Below are 16,179 nucleotides of genomic sequence, written 5' to 3'. Positions count from 1 at the left end.
ATAAATAACCTGCATTTGCATAATCAACAAGATCTGTACTACCTTTGTTAGCATAAAACAAACCCATATCAAGAGTTCCCTTTAAGCATCGCAATATATGCTTAATCCCGTTCCAATGCATCCGTGTAGTAGAAGAGCTATATCTTACTAGTAAATTAATAGAAAACACAATATCAGGCCTTGTAGCATTAGCAAGATACATAAATGCACCAATTGCACTGAGATAGGGCATTTCAGGTTCAAGGAGTTTATTATCCTCTTATGGAGGTCGGAACATATACTTATTCATTTCAAGTGATTGAACAACCATTGGTGTACTAAATAGGTGCGCTTAAGATCCTTTCTGTATAGGCAGATTGATGGATAAGGATCTCATCTGCTAAATGTTCAATTTACAGAGCAAGACAAAGTTTTGTCTTTCCAAGATCTTTCATCTAAATTTTTTTCTTAAGATATTCAATTGCCTTTTGGAGCTCTTTTGGAGTTCCAACAAGATTTATGTCATCAACATAAGCAACAAGTATAACAAATTCTGATGCCATTTTCTTTATAAAAATACATGGACAAATAACGTCATTTATGTAACCTTCTTTCATCAAATATTCACGGAGGCGATTATACCACATGCGTCCAGATTGCTTTAAACCGTACAAAGATCTTTGTAATCTGACTGAATACATTTCTCGAGACTTTGAGTTATATGCTTCAAGCATTTCAAAACCTTCAGGGATCTTTAATTTTGATCAAATGAGTCATATAAGTTATGATTTATATTTAAATGGCATGACATCTTCAGGTGTCTAGACTACAGGTTCGATCCTCACAATCTTTTACAATATTATGCACTATATTGTATCAAATATATCGTCGACGATCATTTTGTATCAGTTCCCAAGCGACATAACTTAATGAGATCTCATCACTTTCTTTATTTTCAGGTACCTGAACTCTTCAGGAGTTTCATGAATTGTTATGTTGCGGGCTCTTCTAGAGCTCATTTTCTCCTTATTATGATTATTTTGATCATTTGCTCCTATCCTAATCATGGATTGTTACATTTGGAACCAATTGGTCTACCACGCTTCATGCGTGCAGTAAACTCTATCCTTCAGGGACTTTAATTTTAATAGAAGCATTTGTAGCTGAAATATGATATTTAATTTTGGATCAGCAAATGCTTCTCGCATTTGACTTGAATTATCTTTTGAATGAGGGTCTTATTAATGATAATTCGATTCATATAGCATATTCTTTAGCTGCTTATTTCATCCCCCAAATGTTAGAAAAACTAACATATATCCCCAATCTTCTTTGGAAAACTTATCTTTGTACATTGTGTTAGAGAAATTAATCATATACCACACATAAAAAGTTATTAGATAGTAAAAATATTTGGGTTCTGATCCTAAACTAATTGTGGGGGTGGGGGAGGGCTTATCATATATTGTTGGTCTGATGCATACAAGTGTTGTTGTATGCAATTTAGAAAACCTTAGACCAACACATGAAGAAGCTTTGTTCTCATAAACAATAGTTTAGCCATTAATAAGAGGTATTCAATGCTAAACCAGCTTGAATATAAACCAGCATTATCAAGATGAACTGTCTTGATTTCATAATCTGAAAATCATGCTCTTAATTGAGAAAAGCAATTTCAAATGCCAAACTGCAGGTTGATAATAATCTCACATGTAACCATCTAATATATGCATCTATAAGTAGTTCACATGATAGGTGAATGAGCCCATATTCACCTTTTATATATTTCAGAATCATGGGTGTCCCAACTTTAGCTGGTATAATCAATTTATTATGAGAACAAGCAACACAAGAGGATTCTTGAAGAATCTTCTGGTTCTTCAATATATGCTTATCAGAATTCTCAATTAGCTCATTATATATAAACCAAATGCAAATAAAAACTTCCAGTTTATCTTGGCATGTGCTATCTTTTAATAAACTTATATTTTACTATGGTTGTAACGACCCGACTGGACATTGCGAGAGTTGTAGCCCCGTTCCTATATTTTTCTGCTCCTTATGTGCTTTATAACTATTATATGACTTACCGAGTTAGTTGGTTCGGGTCCGGAAGGATGAATTGAGATACTTAGTCTCATAATGGAAAGCTTAAGTTGGAAAAGTTGACCAGATTTTGACTTATGTGTAAACGATACCGGAATTGAATTTTGATGGTTCCGTTAGCTTCGTTTGGTGATTTTAGACTGAGGAGCGCGTCCAGATTCTGATTTGGTGCTCCATATTGAAATTAGGCTTGAAATGGCAAAAGTTAAATTTTTGGGAAGTTTGACCGGGAGTGGACTTTTTGATATCGGGGTCGGATTGGAATTCCGGGAGTTGGAATAGGTCTGTGGTGTCATTTGTGACTTGTGTGCAAAATTTCAGGTCAATCAGACGTGATTTGATAGGTTTCAGCGTCATTTATAGAATTTAGAAATTTTAAAGTTCATTAGGCTTGAATCTAGGTACGATTCGTATTTTTGATGTTGTTTGAGGTGGTTTGAGGATTTGACTAAGTTCGTATGATTTTTTGGGACTTGATGGTATGTTCGGTTGAGGTCCCGAGGGCCTCGGGTGAGTTTCAGATGGTTAACGAACTGGAAATTTGACTTGGAGATTGCTGAAGTTTCTGGTGTCAATTGTTCTGGTTTCCTCTTGCGCGTTCCCGAGAGTGGTCTCGCATTCACGAAGAAGAGGACGCATTCGGGAAGAAGAGGGTGCTCGCAAAGGTTTGGTCCGAGAGTGAATTGTCAATGCGAGACGGAGGATGCATTCGCGAAGAAGAAAAGAGGCAGCTGGGGATCCCATGCAATTTGTCTACGCGTTCGTGGAGTTGAGGCCACGTTCGCGATGAGAGGGGTCAGTAAAACTGCGTTCGTGAGTGGTTTATCGTGTTCGCGTAGAAGGATTTTGGTCAGAGGCAATATTTTGCTTCATGAACGTGAGGGTTCTTCCGCGTTCGCGAAGGAGGCGTACTTGGGCACTATAAAAATATTCAAAAACGAGGGTTTCCGTTATTTTCACAATTTCTAATGTTTTTGAGCTCGGTTTTGGAGATTTTTGAAAGGATTTTCAAGGGGATTCTTGAGGTAAGTTACTTGTGTTCATTTCTATTCAATAACTATGTTTCCCCATTGATTTTTTCCACCTAGTTGGTGTGGTTTTGAGGTGTAATTTGGGGGTTTGAGGCTAGGGATTTGAAAAGTTGATTTTGGGGATTTGAATGACCATTTGGTGTTGGATTTTGATGGATTTAGTATGACTAGACTCGTGAGTGAATGGAATTTCAGATTTTGTGACTTTTGTTGGATTTCGATACGTGGGCCCGGGAGCCGATTTTTAGCCAATTTCAGATTTTGACTTATAATTTCGTATTTTTCTTGTGGAATTGATTCCTTTAGCATGTATTGATTGTATTGTACTTCTTGTGGCTAGATTCGGGACATTTGGAGGCCGCTTTGCAAGGCAAAAGCGTATTGGAGTAGAGTTTTGGCTCGGATTGAGGTAAGTAACAATTCTAAATCTGGTTCTGAGGGAATGAAATCCCAGATTAAGTATTATTTGATTGTTTGGAGGTGACGCACATGCTATGTGACGGGCGTGTGGGCGTGCACCGTAGGAATTATGACTTGGTCTATTCCGTGAAACTGTAAAGTTGAATAACTTGTTGTTAGCTATATGCTCTCCATGTGTTATAGAAATTAAACTATAAATCATGTTAGAAATCATGTTTAGGCTATGTGTTGGTACTGTTGGGGCCCACAGAGGTCGCGTTACATGTTGAATTACATGCTAAATTCTATTTGTACTCAGTCTCAATTTTTACTCGCATATCATATCTCAGTCTCTATTATTTCTTGTTGATACCTCCTATCAATGTTGTTTGGGCTGATTTTCATAGTTTCTGAGAGCTCGGGAGACTGGAGAGATTGATGATTGAGTGAGGCCGAGGGCCTGATTGTGAGGATGCTTATGAGATCGGGCTTCACACCGCAACCTATTTTATTAATTTATGCCATGATTGGCTTGATATAGCGCTTGGGCTGAAGGAGCCCCTCCAGAGTCTGTACATACCCCTAGTGAGAACAGGTACCTACTGAGTACGGAGTGCAGGTTGACTGTGAGGATTGAGTGGATGTGAGTAATGAGTGATTGTGAGGTTGGAGTGACTGGGAGGACTGAGTGACTGTTGCTTTGATAGGCTGTATATGACTTCATTGTTGTTGCACATAGTTACCATATATCACTGTTTTGAAAACTTTTGAAAGATATTTTATCTGATTTTACTTGAACTTGGCATGTATAAACTGATTTGATTTACATTGCCGGATTTGAAAGCATGTCTACTTTTTTTATTGAGACTACTGAAATTGAACTATAACTGTGTAGCTCGTCACTATCTTCAGTTCTTTATTTAGTCTTGTTACTTACTGAGTTGGTTGTACTCACGCTACACCCTGTACTTCGTGTGCAGATCCATGTATTTTCGGACACGGTGGGTGTTGATATCGTGCACGACTGATCTTTGGAGACTATGAGGTAACTGCCCGACGTTCGCAGTCCTTGTTTCTCCTTCCTTATATTTTCTTTTATTGTATTTTGATCCATACTTTCATAGACATTTATTTTTTTCTAGACAAGTGATGTTTAGATGATCATGAGCTCCGTGACACCCCGATTTGGGATTTATTATCCGCATTTGTATTTTGGGTTTTTACCCCGTTTATGAGAATTTTGTCATTTAAAAACTACTTTTATTCATTTCTGTTAAAATTTGGAAATGTCGGCTTGCCTAGTACCATGTTAGGTGCCATCACGACAGGTTGGGGTTTTGGGTCGTGACAAGTTGATATCAGAGCCTAGGTTACATAGGTCTCACGAGTCATAAGCAGGTTTAGTAAAGTCTTGCAGATCGGTATGGAGACGTCTGTACTTATCTTCGAGAGGCTGCCGAACCCTTAGAAAACTTCACATTCTTGAATTCGTGTCGTGCGAATCTGTTGATTTTGGTAACTAAACTTCTGTTATTCTATTCTCTCATAGATGGTGAGGACACGTACTGCTGGACAAGATGGACAACTACCAGTACCACCAGTCAGGGCCGCGAGAGGCCTAGGTCGCGTAGAGGCCGCGGTAGGGGAAGAGGTGCAGCTCGTACAGCAGCTAGGACAGCACCTATAGATCCACCAGTTGCCCTAGTTCAGGAGCAAATTCCAGTTATGGAGGAGCCAGTGGGGCCAGATCAGGCACCAGTTGTGCCTATTGTGATCCTAGGCCTTCTGGAGGCCTTAGCTCAAATTCTGACCGTGTGCACCAGTCTTGCTCAGGCGGTCTCTATTTCGGCCACAACAACCACTTCTGAGGCTGGGAGAGGTACTCAAACTTCCGCCATCGGCACACCAGAGCAGGTGATACAGGGACTCCAGACACCGGGGGCACTACCAGCCCAGCCGGTTGTAGCTGCTTGGGCCCATGTGGTGCCTGTTATGACTGATGATGAGTAGCGGAGACTGGAGAGGTTCGGGAGCCTCCAGCCTCCATCTTTTAGTGGGGTAGAGTCAGAGGACGCCCAGGGTTTCTTGGACAAGTGTCAGAGGATTCTTCCTACAACAAATATTTTGGAGACCAGTGGGTCTCGTTCACTGCTTTTCAGTTCACTGGGGCTACCTTCAGATGGTGGGAGGCTTATGAGAGGCGTAGGCTGGTCAGTGCAGCACCACTCATATGGCAGGAGTTCTCCGTTCTCTTCTTGGAGAAGTTTGTGCCTCAGTCCCGCAGATAGGGCGCAGACAGTTTGAGCAGCTTTGTCAGGAGGGTATGTCTGTGACGCAGTACGAGATGAGGTTTTATGAGTTGGCCCATCACGCAGTTTGGTTGGTTCCCACTGATAGGGAGAGGATCAGGAGGTTCATTGACGGCGTCACATATCCGCTGCGGTTGCTTATGACTCGAGAGAGGGTATTTGGTGCTACTTTCGATGAGGTTGTTGACATTGCTCGACAAATAGAGTTGGTCCGCAGCCAGGAGTAGGGTGAGAGGGAGTCCAAGAGGCCTCATGGATCGAGAGGTTTCAGCGGTGTTCCTTCTGGTGGTCAGTTCTACCACGACAGGGGTCGTTCTTTCAGGCATGCTCAGATGGCTCGTCCAGCTCACCGTGGTGCATCATCCAGCCAGGGTTCTTGCAGTTCTCATCAGGGCCAGTCATCTCTCATTGCCCTTCTAGCTCAGAGTTCATCCCGTGCTCCATTGATTCAGGGTTCATCTATGCCAGGTCCTTCTACCAGTTATCCGGTGCTCGAGGCTCCCTTCAGTCCCCATCACCAGAACCAGGGAGTTGTTTTGAGTGCGGGGAGTTTGGGCATATGTGGAGGCAGTGTCCTCATCGTCAGGGAGGTCCAGTGCAACAGAGGAGCCAGGCTACAACTTCCGCACCAGTTGCTACACCACCCACTCAGCCAGCTCGGGGAGGGGGGGGGGGCAGTCAGCTAGAGGTCACCCTAGAGGGGGAGGCCGATCAGGTGGCGGTCAGGCCCGATTCTATGCTCTTCCCGCCATACCAGATACCATAGCTTCAAATGCAGTGATCACATGTATTGTCTTAGTTTGACACAGGGATACCTCTGTATTATTTGACCCTGGTTCCATTTATTCGTATGTATCATCATATTTTTCTCATTATCTGGATATGCCTCGCGAGTCTCTAGTTTTATCTGTTCATGTATCTATGCCGGTGGGGGATACTATTGTTGTGGACTGTGTATATCGGTCGTGTGTAGTGACTATTGGGGGATTGGAGACTAGAGTTGATCTCTTGTTGCTTAGTATGGTTGATTTTGATGTGATCTTGGGTATGGACTGGTTGTCTCCATGTCATGCTGTTCTGGATTGTCACGCTATGACCGTGACGTTGGCGATGTCGTGGTTGCCACAGATTGAGTGGCGAGGTTCTCTAGACTATGTTCCCTGTAGATTGATTTCATACTTGAAGGCCCAGAGGATGGTTGAGAAGGGTTGTTTATCTTATTTGGCCTTTTGTGAGGAATGTTAGTTTTGAGACCCATACTATTGATTCTGTTCCGGTGGTGCGAGATTTTCCGGGTGTGTTTCCTACAGACCTGCGGGGCATGCATCCCGACAAGGATATTGACTTTGGTATTGACTTGGTGTCGGGCACTCAGTCCATTTCTATCCCTCCGTACCGTATGGAACCGACTGAGTTGAAGGAGCAGCTTCAGGAAATTCTTGATAAGGGGTTTATTAGGCTTAGTGTGTCACCTTGGGGTGCAACGGTTCTATTTGTGAAGAAGAATGGTGGTACTATGAGAATGTGCATTGATTATAGGTAGTTGAACAAAGTCACAATGAAGAACAAGTATCCTTTGCCGCGTATTGATGATCTATTTGACCAGCTTCAGGGAGTGAGGGTGTTCTCCAAGATTGATTTGAGGTCAGGGTATCACCAGTTGAAGATTCGGGACTCGGATATTCTAAGGACAACATTCAGGACCCGTTATGGTCATTATGAGTTCCTTGTGATGTCTTTTAGACTGACCAATGCCCCAGCATCGTTCATGCATCTGATGAACAGTGTATTTCAGCCTTATCTCGACTCATTTTTCATTATTTTCATTGATGATATCCTAGTGTACTCTCGTAGCCAGGAGGATCATGCCCAGCATTTGAGGATTATGTTGCAGCAGTTGAGGGAGGAGAAACTTTATGCCAAGTTCTCCAAGTGTGAGTGTTGGTTCAGTTTAGTGGCATTCTTGGGGCACGTGGTGTTCAGTGAGGGGATTCAGATGGATCCGAAGAAGATAGAGGCGGTTCAGAATTGTCCCAGACCGTCCTCAGCTACGGAAATTTTGAGCTTTCTTGGTTTGGCTGGTTATTACCGTCGCTTCGTGCAGGGTTTGTGGTCTATTGCATCGCCCTTGACCAAATTGACCCAAAATGGTGCTCCTTTCAGGTGGCTGGATGAGTGTGAGGAGAGCTTTCAGAAGCTCAAGACTGCCTTGACCACAACTCCAGTTCTATTTCTACCATCGGCTTTTGGTTCTTATACAATTTATTGTGATGCTTCTCGGATCGATATCAGGTGTATTTTGATGCAGGAGGGTAAAGTGATCATTTATTCTTCGCACCGGTTGAAGCCTCATGAGAAGAACTACACTGTTCATGATTTGGAGTTGGTTGCCATTGTTCATGCGTTAAAGATTTGGAGGCACTATCTCTATGGTGTGTCTTATGAGGTATTTACAGATTATCGGAGCCTCCAGCACTTGTTCGAATAGAAGGATCTAAATTTGAGGTAGCAGAGATGGTTGGAGCAGCTAAAGGACTATGATATCACTATTCTTTATCATATGGGGAAGGCCAATGTGGTGGGCGATGCTTTGAGTAGGAAGGCAGTGAGTATGGGTAGCCTTGCATTCATTCCTGTTGGCGAGAGACCTCTTGTAGTTGATGTTCAGGCCTTGGCCAACCAGTTCATGAGATTATATATATCGGAGCCCAGTCGGGTTCTAGCTTGTGTGGTTTCTCGGTCTTTAGTATTTGATCGCATCAGAGAGCGCCACTATGATGGCCCTCATTTGCTTGTCCTCAAGAACAAGGTTCAGCATGGTGATGCCAAAGATGTTACTATTGGAGATTATGGGGTGTTGAGGATGCATGGCCGGATATGTGTGCCCAATGTATATGGGCTACAAGAGTTGATTCTTGAGGAGGACCACAGCTCGCGGTATTCCATTCATCTGGGTGCCGCAAAGATGTACTAGGACTTGAGACAACATTATTGGTGGAGGAGAATGAAGAAAGATATAGTGGAGTTTGTAGCTCGGTGTCTTAACTGTCAGCATGTAAAGTATGAGGATTAGAGACCGGGTGGATTGCTTCAGAGAATAGAGATTCCAGAGTGGAAGTGGGAGCAAATCACCATGGATTTCATAGTTAGGCTCCCACGGACTTTGAGGAAGTTCGATGCTATTTGGGTGATTGTGGATCGGTTGAACAAGTCCGCGCACTTCATTCTAGCCGGTACTACTTATTCTTCAGATCAGTTGGCTGAGATTTACATTAGAGAGATTGTACGCCTTCACGGTGTGCCAGTTTCCATCATTTTAGATAGAGGCACGCAATTTACATCATAGTTTTGGAGAGTCGTACAGCGAGAGTTGGGCACCCAGGTTAAGTTAAGTATAATATTTCACCCTCAGATAAAGGTACAGTCCGAGCGCACTATTCAGATATTGGAGGACATGCTACAAGTTTGTGTCATTGATTTCGGGGGTTCATCGGACCAGTTTCTGCCGCTTGCAGAGTTTGCGTACAATAACTATTAGTCGACATTCAGATGGCTCTGTATGAGGCTTTGTATAGGAGATGGTGCAGATCTCCGGTGGGTTGGTTTGAGCCGGGTGAGGATAGGCTATTGGGTACATACTTGGTTCAAGATTCATTGGACAAGGTTATTCAAGAGCAGCTTCGCAACGGCGCAGTCTAGACAGAAGAGCTATGCTGACGGGAAGGTCCGTGATGTTCCTTACATGGTTAGGGAGAACCTTCTACTGAAGGTTTCACCCATGAAAGGTGTTATGAGGTTTGGAAAGAAGGGTAAGTTGAGCCCTTAGTTTATTGGGCCGTTTGAGGTACTTCAAAGGATTGAGGAAGTGGCTTACAAACTTGCCTTGCCACCTAGCTTGTCGAGTATGCATCCAGTAATTCATTTTTCTATGCTCCAGAAGTATGTCGGCCATCCGTCCCATGTTTTTTATTTCAACACGGTTCAGTTGGATGGTGATTTGACTTATGATGTGGAGCCAGTGGCCATTTTGGATCGGCAGGATCGAAAGTTGAGGTCAAAGGATATAGCTTCAGTGAAGGTGCAGTGGAGAGGTCAGCCCGTTGAGGAGGCTACTTGGGAGACCGAGCGGTAGATATGGAGCAGATATCCATACCTATTTGAGACTCTAGGTATGTTTCTAGAACCGGTCGAGGATGAATATTTGTGTAAGAGGGGAAGGATGTAACGAACAGGCCGGTCGTTTCGAGAGTTGTAGCCTCGTTCCCCTATTTTTCTGCTCCTTATGTGCTTTATAGCTGTTATATGACTTACCAGGTTAGTTAGTTCGGGCCCGGAAGGATTTCGGAATGAATTAAGACACTTAGTGTCATAATGGAACACTTAAGTTGGAAAAGTTGATAGGATGTTGACTGATGTGTAAACGACCCCGAAATTGAATTTTGATGGCTCCCTTAGCTCTGTTGGGTGATTTTGGACTTAGGAGCGTGTTCGGATTGTTATGTAGAGGTCCGTAATGGAATTATGATTGAAATGGCAAAAGTTGAATTTTTGGGAAGTTTGACCGGGAGTGAACTTTTTGATATCGGGGTCGGATTGGGATTCTGGGAGTTGGAATAGGCCCGTGGTGTCATTTGTGACTTGTGTGCAAAATTTGAGGTCAATCGGACGTGATTGATAGGTTTCAGCGTCATTTGTAGAATTTGGAAATTTTAAAGTTCATTAGGCTTGAATCTAGGTGTGATTCGTGTTTTTGATATTGTTTGAGGTGGTTTGAGGATTCGACTAAGTTCGTATGATGTTTTGGAACTTGATGGTATGTTCGGTTGAGGTCTCGAGGGCCTCGGGTGAGTTTTGGATGGTTAATGGGTTGGAAATGTGACTTGGAAAATGCTGAAGTTTCTGGTTTCAATTGTTCTGGTTTCCTTTTACGCGTTTATGAGAGTTGTCTCGCGTTCGCGAAGTCCATCTGGTAGCGGGGGAAGATTTATTCTTCGCGTTCGTGAAGAAGAGGACATGTTCACAAAGGTTTGGTCCCAGAGTACATAGCGAACGCGAGATGGAGGACGCGTTCGCGAAGAAGAAAAAAGGCAGTTGGGGACCCTATGCAATTGGTCTACGCGTTCGCAGAGTTGAGGTCGCGTTCGCGATGAGAGGGGTCAGTTAAGCTATGCGTTCACGGGTGGTTTAACGCGTTCGCGTAGAAGGATTTTGGTCAGAGGCAATATTGTGCTTCGCGAATGCGAGGGTTCTTCCGCGTTCGCGAAGGAGGAGTACGTGGGAACTATAAAAAGATTCAAAAACAAGGGTTTCTCGGATTTTCACCATTTCTACCGTTCTTTAGCTCGGGTTTGGAGATTTTTGAGAGGATTTTCGAGGGAATTCTTGAGGTAAGTTCCTTGTGTTCATTTCTATTCAATAATTATGTTTCCCCATTGATTTTCCCACCTAGTTGGTGTGGTTTTGAGGTGTAATTTGGGGGTTTGAGGCTAGGGATTTGGAGAGTTGATTTTGGGGATTTGAATGACCATTTGGTGTCGGATTTTGATGGATTTGGTATGACTAGACTCGTGAGTGAATGGGCTTTCGGGGTTTGTGACTTTTTTTGGATTTTGAGACGTGGGCTCGGGGGCCGGCTTTTAGCCAATTTTGGATTTTGACTTATAATTTCATATTTTTCTTGTGGAATTGATTTCTTTAGCCCGTATTGATTGTATTTTTTTGGTTTTTACTAGATTCGGGACATTTGGAGGCCGATTTGCGAGGCAAAGGCGTATTGGAGTAGAGTTTTGGCTTGGATTGAGGTAAGTAACAGTTCTAAATCTGGTTCTGAGGGTATTAAACCCCAGATTATGTGTTATGTGATTGATTTGGAGGTGGCACACATGCTAGGTGACGGGCGTGTGGGCGTGCACCGTAGGAATTGTGACATAGTCCATTCCGTGAAACTGCAAAGTTGAATAACTTGTTGTTAGCTATATGCTCTACATGTGTTATAGAAATTTGATTGTAAATCATGTTAGAAATCATGTTTAGGGTATGTGTTGGTACTGTTGGGACCCATAGAGGCCGCGTTACATGTTGAATTACCTACTAAATGTTATTTGTATCCAGTCTTAGTTTTTACTTGCATATCATATCTCAGTCTCTATTATTTCTTGTTGATACATCATATCATTGCTGTTTGGGCTGATTTTTATGATTTCTGAGAGCCCAGGAGATTGGAGAGATTGATGACTGAGTGAGGCCGATAGCCTGATTATAAGGATGTTTATGGGATCGGGTTGCACGCTGCAGCATGTTTCATTAATTTATGTCATGATTGGCTTGATATAGTGTTTGGGCTGAAGGAGCCCCTCCAGAGTCTATACACACCCCCAGTGAGCGCATGTACCTACTGAGTGCGAGTGCCTAGTACTAAGTGACTGTGAGGATTGAGTGGTTGTGAGGAATGAGTGATTGTGAGGTTGGAGTGACTGGGAGGACTGAGTGACTGTTGCTCTGAGATGTTGTATATGACTTCATTGTTGTTGCACATAGTTGCCATATATCACTGTTTTGAAAACTTCTGAAAGATATTTTATCCGGTTTTACTTGAACTTAGCATATATAAACTGATTTGACTTAAATTGGCGGATTTGAAAACATGTCTACTTTCTTTGTTGAGACTACTGAAATTGAACTATAACTGTGTAGCTCGTCACTATCTTCAGTTCTTTATTTAGTCTTATTATTTACTGAGTTGGTTGTACTCACGCTACACCCTGCACTTCGTGTGGAGATCCAGGTGTTTCCGGACACGGTGGGTGTTGATATCATGCACGACTAATCTTTGGAGACTACGAGATAGCTGCCCGACGTTCACAGTCCTTGTTTCTCCTTCCTTATCTTTTCTTTTATTGTATTTTGATCCAGACTTTCATAGTCATTTTTTTCCTCTAGATTGGTGATGTTTAGATGCTCATGAGCTCAGTAACACCCTGATTTTGGAGTTATTTTCCGTATTTGTGTTTTGGATTTTTACCCCGTTTATGAGAATTTTGTCATTTAAAAACTACTTTTATTCATTTTTGTTAAATTTTGGAAATGTCGGCTTGTCTAGTACCACGTTAGGCGCCATCAAGACAGGTTGGGGTTTTGGGTCGTGACAATGGCATACACTTTTGTATTTGTAAATTTTTGATTTACTGTGGCTATTTTTGTATAGGTAAATTTTTGATTTACTGTAGCTACTTTTGCCTCAGTAAAAACTTTCGGTTTACTGTGATACATGATGTAGTACAATTTGAAGAATAAGGCATGTAACTTCTCACATACATATTTACCCCCTATGATTGTGGAAACATGGAGATTTTCAATCTTTCAATCATTTTTTGGTCTGAGTATGATAGTCATTTGTATTAGTAAACTTTGAGTTTAACATATGTTTTGACCACAATAATGACAAATAAGCGCTTCAGAAGCCTTTAATTTACTGTCCACAATCAAATATTATTCAGACACTACTTGTGCCATGTGTCTTCTAGATAAAAAGTTAGCCCTTCAAGAGCTTTTGATAAATTTTGTACTACCAAATATTGCTCAGACACTTCTGGTGTCATGAGAGAAAATCATAATCAAATGAACAATATAAAGACAATTCAATATTTATAAATGTCGAAAATTAAGAATTTTAATATTTCTACCACTAACTTTGTGACAAATATCTCCTTCAAGGAGAAATACCATTAACATCTGAATATTTTATATCAATACGGCAACCATATAGTCATGCATCCTTTAAGTAAAGATACACGAGTTGTTATTTCCTTCGGGAAACTCAATAACTAACCATAATATATTAATGTAGTTGTAGTAGAAAGCATTTTTTTTTTGCTTTATAATGGTACTTAATAAAATTATTCAAGATGTTTTACGTACAACAGGTACGTGCGACAATGATATGCCACAAAAATAATATTTATATCCTCTGTTATTCTAACTCTTAAGGAGGTGAGTTATGGTATTTCTCCATTCGCTTCAGAGAATGAAAATGTATTTCAAAAATAACTTTGAATAGCTCATTATTTTGTTTAAGCACAGAAAGGCACAGTTTCATAATATTTTCCCGCTTCAGGAGAAAATTTCAATTGTTTTACTACTTCATGAGCAAATTTTAAATACGAAATATTGAGTAAATATTCTCTCAATCATATTACCTCTTATGGAGGCGAATCATAATATATTTACATTAAGAGCATGTTTATATTTATAAGCTTTATTAATATTGTAACATTCACTTCAGGAATGGATTAATATTATCAAAAGTATCTCTTCCTTTAGGATATGGAACATAATTATCTGAACGTGCAATAACTACATTAAATTGTGATGGCGTATGGCCTCTTTTAATAGATTCACTAATTCATGAGCAAATTGCGGTATGTATTTAATATAGGGAGTTTTCTCTAACTTATCTTCATTGTAACCATAGCAAGCCAAAATTATTACATCTAGTGATAAACAAAATTTAGTTACAATGAGATATACAAAACATAACCATTTCTGATAGTTGTATATTTCTTGCAAACTTTGCTGGAGTTTAAGTGAATCTAACAATGTTATCCACTTTGTAATCCTTTATTAAGATAATTAGGGTGAAAACAAAAACCAAATAGGCACTTGTCACCACTCAAAATCCAACTAGTCGTGATGACACCTAACCCAACTCGCTAGGTAAGCCATTTAACAACTATCCAATTTCAAATGAAAATGATAAGGCATTTAAGTAGGGAAATATCTGAAACTTATGCATTCCCCAAGAACTTGTAGTACAAATCATGAGCTTCTAAGATTAGAATTTACAAAGCTGGTATGAAATAAATACATCATCTTTTCAAAAAGTACATAAACAGAGTTTTATGAATCTAAGGCTACCATGAACAAGAGGAAACTATAAACGGAACGCAGGTACGTCTTCAAATCCAGCTGCCGTCGAACACAGCAACATCAGCGGCCAACATTTGCACGCAAGGTGTAGAAGTGTAGTATGAGTACAACCGATCTCAAGTACTCAATAAGTAATAAACCTAACCTTAGGTTCATAGTAGTGATGAGCTGGAACAAAGGTCGGCTCCAACACCAATAGCCAACAACAGTTCATAACAACGTAAAACAAGTAATAAAAGAAGTAACTCAGAGATAAAATGCTCAGCTTATTCATAGTTCCCAAAAATAGTTCCACTTTTCAAATATATAAGTGAAATCCCAAGTCTTTTACCGAAAATTTGCCAAAATATGAGTAAATTTGAAAACTGTAATTCCCCCCCCCCCCCCCCCCAAAAAAAATCCTTTCAGCAGTAAATAAGATGTTTCATTTTCTTTCCAGATAGCAAGTGTAAAATACATCTCTATACCCGTATGTCAATATGTGTGAGAATTCATGAATGACAAGATATCGTACAACATGAGGAAAAGAGCGTCTCTATGCCTGTATGTCAAGTGTGCATGCGAATGCGATGCAACTCAGTGATAAAATCATATGCATACTCTTAGAGTATCAATTCACTCAGTCCTCCCAGTCACTCAATCCTCCCAATCAGTCGGCACTCAGTAGGCACCTGCGCTCACTAGGGGTGTGTAGAGACTCCGGAGTGGCGGCTCCTTCAGCCCAAGCGCTATAACAAGCCAATCATGGCATAAATCAATAAAACATGTTGCGGCGTGCAGTCCACTCCCATCATAGATATCCTCACTATCAGGCTTCCGGCCTCACTCAGTCATCAATCTCTCCCGTCTCTCGGACTCTCAATGTCATGAAAAATAAGCCCAAAAATAATGATGTGATGTATCAATAAATGGTAACAGAGACTGAGATACGATATGCATATGAATGTGTATGACTGAGTACGTAATGCAATGAAAGCAGATAGCTCAACAGTAGAAATGACCTTAGTGGGTCCCAACAGGATAAGCACGTAGCCTAGTCATGGTTTCTAACATGGATCACAGCTCAATAGCTCAAGTACGTAGAAATTTCATGGTTACAGATAAGATCAAGTAACTACACAGTACCAAAGAAATAACGAAGTCACAATTCACATAGTGCACGACCACATGCCCGTCACCTAGCATGTGCGTCACCTCAACACTAATCACACAACACGTAATTTAGGTTTTCATACCTTCAGCACCAAGTTTAGAAATGTTACTTACATCGAACAAGCGAATTCCAATACTGAGCAAGCCAAGCGATGCTCTAAAAATTCCATCTCGCGCGTACCGACCTCCGAACGGCTCAAAACTAGCCCAAAGCAACTCAAGTACATCAAATAATGCCAAAGAAAATAAACCCAATCGATAAAAGTCGAATCTTTAAT

The sequence above is a fragment of the Nicotiana tomentosiformis genome, chromosome 8 (assembly GCF_000390325.3).
Source record: "Nicotiana tomentosiformis chromosome 8, ASM39032v3, whole genome shotgun sequence".
NCBI lineage: Eukaryota > Viridiplantae > Streptophyta > Magnoliopsida > Solanales > Solanaceae > Nicotiana > Nicotiana tomentosiformis.
This window is presented reverse-complemented; position numbering follows the sequence as displayed.